Source organism: Bos javanicus, chromosome 27, assembly GCF_032452875.1.
Source record: "Bos javanicus breed banteng chromosome 27, ARS-OSU_banteng_1.0, whole genome shotgun sequence".
NCBI lineage: Eukaryota > Metazoa > Chordata > Mammalia > Artiodactyla > Bovidae > Bos > Bos javanicus.
Window position 1 is genome coordinate 37,319,849 of NC_083894.1, and position 5,897 is coordinate 37,325,745.

A 5,897-nucleotide genomic window follows, 5' to 3' on the forward strand; every position below is an offset into this window, starting at 1 on the left:
TTGTTGCTTTGTTCTTTCCTGGTTAAGTTTCCTAGGCAGCCTTTAGAACAGTAAGTTAATATTCCAGCCATCTTGCAGATTTCTCTCTTAGCCACTCACTTCTAAAATTCCTTAGCAAGGTCACAGATGGTGTCCCTCTCTGCTGGTATTTTAGTCAAATCAAGGCTTTTGTTTACACCTTTTTTCCTGCAGGCCAAATAGTGGAGATATTTTTGGTTAGAATTGGAGTTTGATCTCATGGACTCTCCAAGCCAAGCACTCTCCAAGTGCTGTTATCTGTTCTGGGGACCCCACTGGTGTGGGCGATTATGTGTCTGTAGACACTGCTAAGGCCATATTTTCGTGCCCTCTTGTGAGCTGATACAACTTTGCAGCACTGGGAGAGTAAGAATTACTGTACTTTTCAGCACATGAATTCATTAGAAATGATTGCAAGAGCAAGGGATTTTTTTGAGACTACATATCTCGTCTAAAGCTTTCATTTTACAGATGAAGAAGGCTAAGGTGAAGAAACTGAAGTTAAAAAGTAATGAGTTAGGGGCTTTCCTGGTGGATCGGTGGTAAAGAATCTGCCTGCCAGTGCAGGAGACACGGGTTCAATCCCTGGTCTGGGAAGATCCCACATGCCATGGAGCAACTAAGCCCACAACTACTGAGCCTGTGCTCTCGAGCCCGGGAGCTGCAATTACTGAAGCCTGAAAACCCTGGCATCCGGATGGCATTCGGTCCCATCACTTCATGGGAAATAGATGGGGAAACAGTGGAAACAGTGTCAGACTTTATTTTTGGGCTCCAAAATCACTGCAGATGGTGACTGCAGCCATGAAATTAAGAGATGCTTACTCCTTGGAAGAAAAGTTATGACCAACCTAGATAGCATATTGAAAAGCAGAGACATTACTTTGCCAACAAAGGTTCGTCTAGTCAAGGCTATGGTTTTTACTGTGGTCATGTATGGATGTGAGAGTTGGACTGTGAAGAAGGCTGAGCACCGAAGAATTGATGCTTTTGAATTGTGGTGTTGGAGAAGACTCTTGAGAGTCCCTTGGACTGCAAGGCGATCCAACCAGTCCATTCTGAAGGAGATCAGCCCTGGGATTTCTCTGGAAGGAATGATGCTAAAGCTGAAACTCCAGTACTTTGGCCACCTCATGCACGGCGTTGACTCATTGGAAAAGACTCTGATGCTGGGAGGGACTGGGGGCAGGAGGAGAAGGGGACGACAGAGGATGAGATGGCTGGATGGCATCGCTGACTCGATGGATGTGAGTCTGAGTGAACTCCGGGCGTTGGTGATGGACAGGGAGGCCTGGCGTGCTGTGATTCATGGGGTCGCAAAGAGTTGGACATGACTGAGCGACTGAACTGAACTGAACTGAACTGACCTCCAAGAGCTCATAGCGCATATCAGAAAAAAAAATCCCTGTGCTTTTGCCAGGAGGAAGGGGAAAATAAACATTGTGACAGATCCAGAGAATTCTGTTCTTCTTAACAAGGGCTTCCCTTAGGAGAAACTATTTACCCAGAGCCTAACCTGTCAGGGATTTACTGGAGCCTAATGACCTCGGGGAAGGGAAATACCTGGCCTCAGGCCCCCGTACTTTCCATGTGGGGAAGAGAAAAGCCCAACTCCAGCCCCTTCCACCCATCCTGTCCCCACAAAGATGAGGAGAGGAACTGAGAAGCACCAGGGATATTCATAGTATTCCTTTATTATTATTTTTTTGACGTTCATGAAATCTTTAGTACTACCCTCTCTTTCCTTTCTGATACAGTAACTTGTGTCATCATTTTTTTTCTTAGTTAGCCTGGCAAGAAGTTTTTCAAATTTATTGATTTTTCCAAAGAACCAACTTTAGGTTTTATCAATTTTCTCTGTTGATTTCCTGTTTGCAATTTCATTAATTTCTGCTCTAATTTTTATTATTATTTTCTGCTGCTTACCTTGGATTTTCTCTTCTTTTTCTGGTTTCCTAAAAGAAAAGCTTGAGTGATTGGTTTTAGAAATCCCTTCTTTTCTAATATATGTGTTCAATGCTATAATATTCCCTTTAAGCACTGCCTTTGCAGTATATTATTAAAATTTTAGTGTTTTATTTGTATTTTGTTCAAAATTTTAAAATGTCTCCTGATATTTATTTTTGCTCATGTTTTATTTACAAGTATGTTGTTTAATCTCCAAAAGTTTGGGGATTTTCCATATTCTTCCTGTTATTGATTTCCTGCTTAATTGCACTGTGGTCTGAGCGTACATGTGTATGATTTTTGTTCTTTCAAATGTGTTACAGTGTGATTTTTATGGCCCAGAATGTGGTTTATCTTGCTGAATGGTTCATGTGAATTTGAGAAGAATGTGTAACTTGCTAGGCAATAAGACAAGAAAAGGAAATAAAAGGTATACAAATTGAGAAGGAAGAAATTAAAGTGTCTTTATTCACAGATGACTTGATCATCTATGTAAACAGTATGGAAGAATCAACAAAAACCTGCCTGAACTAATAAGTGATTATAGCAAGGTTACAGGATACAAGGTTACTATACAAAAGTCAATTGATTTCCTATATACCATCAACAAACAAGAGGAATCTGAAATGAAAAACATTGCCGTTTACATCAGCACCCCCAAAATGAAATTTTAGGTATAAATCTAACAAAATATATACAAGGTCTACTTGAGGAAAACTACAAAACTTTGATGAATGATATAAAAAATGAACTAAAAAAACCAGAGAGGTATTCTGTGTTCACAGAAAGCAATACTCAATGTTGTCAAGATATTGGTTTATCTTAATTTGATCTACAGATTCAGTGCAACCCCAGTCAAAGTTCCAGCAAGTTTTTTTGTGTGGATACAAACAAGCTGGTTCTAAAGTTTGTATAGAAAGACAAAAGACCCAGAAGAGCCAACTCAATATTGAGAACAACAAAGTCAGACCGATACTACGTTATTTAAAGATTCCCTATAAAGCTACAGTATTCAAGACAGTGTGATAATGGTGAAAGAAAAACCAAATAAATCAATGGCACAGAATAAACAGCCCAGAAGAAGACTCACATCAACATAGTCGACTGTCTTTGACAAAGAAGCAAAGCATTAAAATGAAGCAAATATAGTCTCTTTGACAAATGGTGCTGGAACAATTGGACATCCACATGCAAAAGAAAATTAGTCTAGATACAGACCTCACACCCCTCACAAAAATTAAGTGAAAATGGAGTATAGTCCTGGATATATAATACAAAACTATAAAAACTCCTAGACAATGTTATAGAAGAAAACCTAATGACTTTGGGTATGCTGCTGCTAAGTTGCTTCAGTCGTGTCTGACCCTGTGCCACCCCATAGACGGCAGCCCACCAGGCTCCCCTATCCCTGGGATTCTCCAGGCAAGAATACTGGAGTGGGTTGCCATTTCCTTCTCCAAAGCATGAAGGTGAAAAGTGAAAGTGAAATTGCTCAGTCCGGTCGGACTCTGAGCGACCCCATGGACTGCAGCCTACCGGGCTCCTCCATCCATGGGATTTTCCAGGCAAGAGTACTGGAGTGGGGTGCCATCGCCTTCTCCGGACTTTGGGTATAGTGATGACTTTTTTGAGATGATGTCAAAGATATGATTTATGACAGAAATAGTTGATAACCTGCACTTCATCAAAGTTAAAAACCTCTACTCTGTGAAAGTCACTGTTAAGAGAATGGGGAGACAAGCCACAAGCCAGAAGAATATATTTGCAAATGACACCTCTGATAAAGGACCGCTCTCCAAAATATACAAAGAACGCTTAAAACTCAACGATGAGAAAAGAAACAACCGATTTAAAAATGGGCCAAAGACTTGAACAAACACCTCACTACAGAAGATGTACAGATGGCAAGTAAGCATGTGAAAATATTCAACATCATAGGTTACTAGGGAATTGCAAATTAAAACAACGAGGTGTCACTATGAACCTGTTATCGTGGCCAAAATGCAAAAGGACAGAAAATGCCGGCACAAATGTTGAGCAACAGGAACGCTCCTTGTTGCTGATGGAAATGCGAATGGTACGCCCACTCTGGAAGACAGTTTGCAGTTTCTTATGACACTAAACGCACTCTTCCCGCATAATCCAAGCGGCACCCGTTGGTGTTTATCCTAATGAACTGAAAACATGTCCGCAGGAAAACCTTCACACGGATGTTTATGGCAGCTTTTTTCATGAGTGCCAAAACTTGGAAGCATTCAAAATGTCCCTCAGTGGGTGAATGAATGAATAAACTGTGGTACATCCAGACAAAGGAGTATTATTCAGGGCTAAAAAGAAACGAGCTGTCAGGTCAAGAAAAGCCATAAAAGAAACCTAAATGCATGTTACTAAGTGAAAGAAATCCATCTGAAGAGTCTACATCAATCTGAAAAGTCTACAAGCTGTATGATTCCAATTCTATGACATTCTGGCAAAGGCAAAACTATGGACATGGTAAGAAGATGAGAGGCTACCAGGAGTGAAGGGGAGGAGAGGAATGACATAGCAGAGCACACAGCACTTTTCTAGGATGGTGAAGCTATTCTCTATGATACTACAGTGGTGGACACGTGCCATTTACATTCATCAAAGCCCATGCACTGTACGGCAGCAAGAGTAACCCTAACGTGAACGATGGACTTTGGGTGATAATGATGAGTCATTGGTCGTAATAAATGGACCACTCTAGTTCAAGATGTAGATGGTTGAGTGGGTGTGGGTTTATGGGAATTCTTTGTAAATTCTGCTCAAGTTTGCTGGGGACCTAGAATCACACTAAAAGCTAATGTTCATTAATTAAAAGAAAGAGTATTGTGATGCCAATTACGTTGTGGTATCACTTGGAGACCAGTCACTCAGCTTTTGCCGAAAAAGGAATTTAATATTTTAAATACAGGTGTGATGAGCTCCTTAAAACCAAAAAGTTATTTGTTACAGATTTTCAGAGAGGAATGAGAAAACCTCCAGAACAACTTACAGCATGCTAACTGCTACTGCTAAGTCGCTTCAGTCGTGTCCGACTCTGTGCGACCCCATAGACGGCAGCCCACCAGGCTCTCGCATCCCTGGGATTCTCCAGGCAAGAATACTGGAGTGGGTTGCCATTTCCTTCTCCAATGCATGAAAGTGAAAAGTGAAAGTGAAGTTGCTCAGTCGTGTCCAACTCTTAGCGACCCCACGGACTGCAGCCTACCAAGCTCCTCCGTCCCTGGGATTTTCCAGGCAAGAGTACTGGAGTGGGGTGCCATTGCCTTCTCCAACTTACAGCATAAGTTATCTTATTAGGTTGGCTGAAGAAATGCACAGCATAGTTGAAAAGCTATCTTTACAGTTGAATGCTGAATGCCTGCTGGATTAAGTCTTTAGGGAAATCACCACAGTGCTGCTTCCCAGGAACACTAACTTATTACATGACAGTTGGGCTGCAGAGGTGCTAAATGGACTAACATCTCATGTGTAGAATCGTACTGTTCCTTTACCAATGGACAAATCTTTCGAGGTGGCTGAGTCTGCTGTTTTTTAATCCACTACCAACCCCAACTAATAAACATCGGAGACCTTTCATGGGAACACCTGGCAACAAACGCTGAAGAGCCGAAGACCTTTTCTGACAACAGACTCATTGCTTGGCAAGAAACACAAAGTGTTGAATAACTTTTTTGAGGCTCACGGTTTATCCTGGAACAAGGCTGTTGACATTTGCATGGATGATACAACAGCCAAGGTGAGTCAAACTGGTGGCACCTTAGCATGAATCGAGGAAGTGGCATTAACAAGGACCCAGCCTCTTAACGTGGACCGTGAAGTTGAAAAAGAAAACACGAAACAGTTTCACTTAGCAGTGTCCTTGACAAACCTGTAAACTTTGTTGATCTCATTAGAGCGCAACTCCT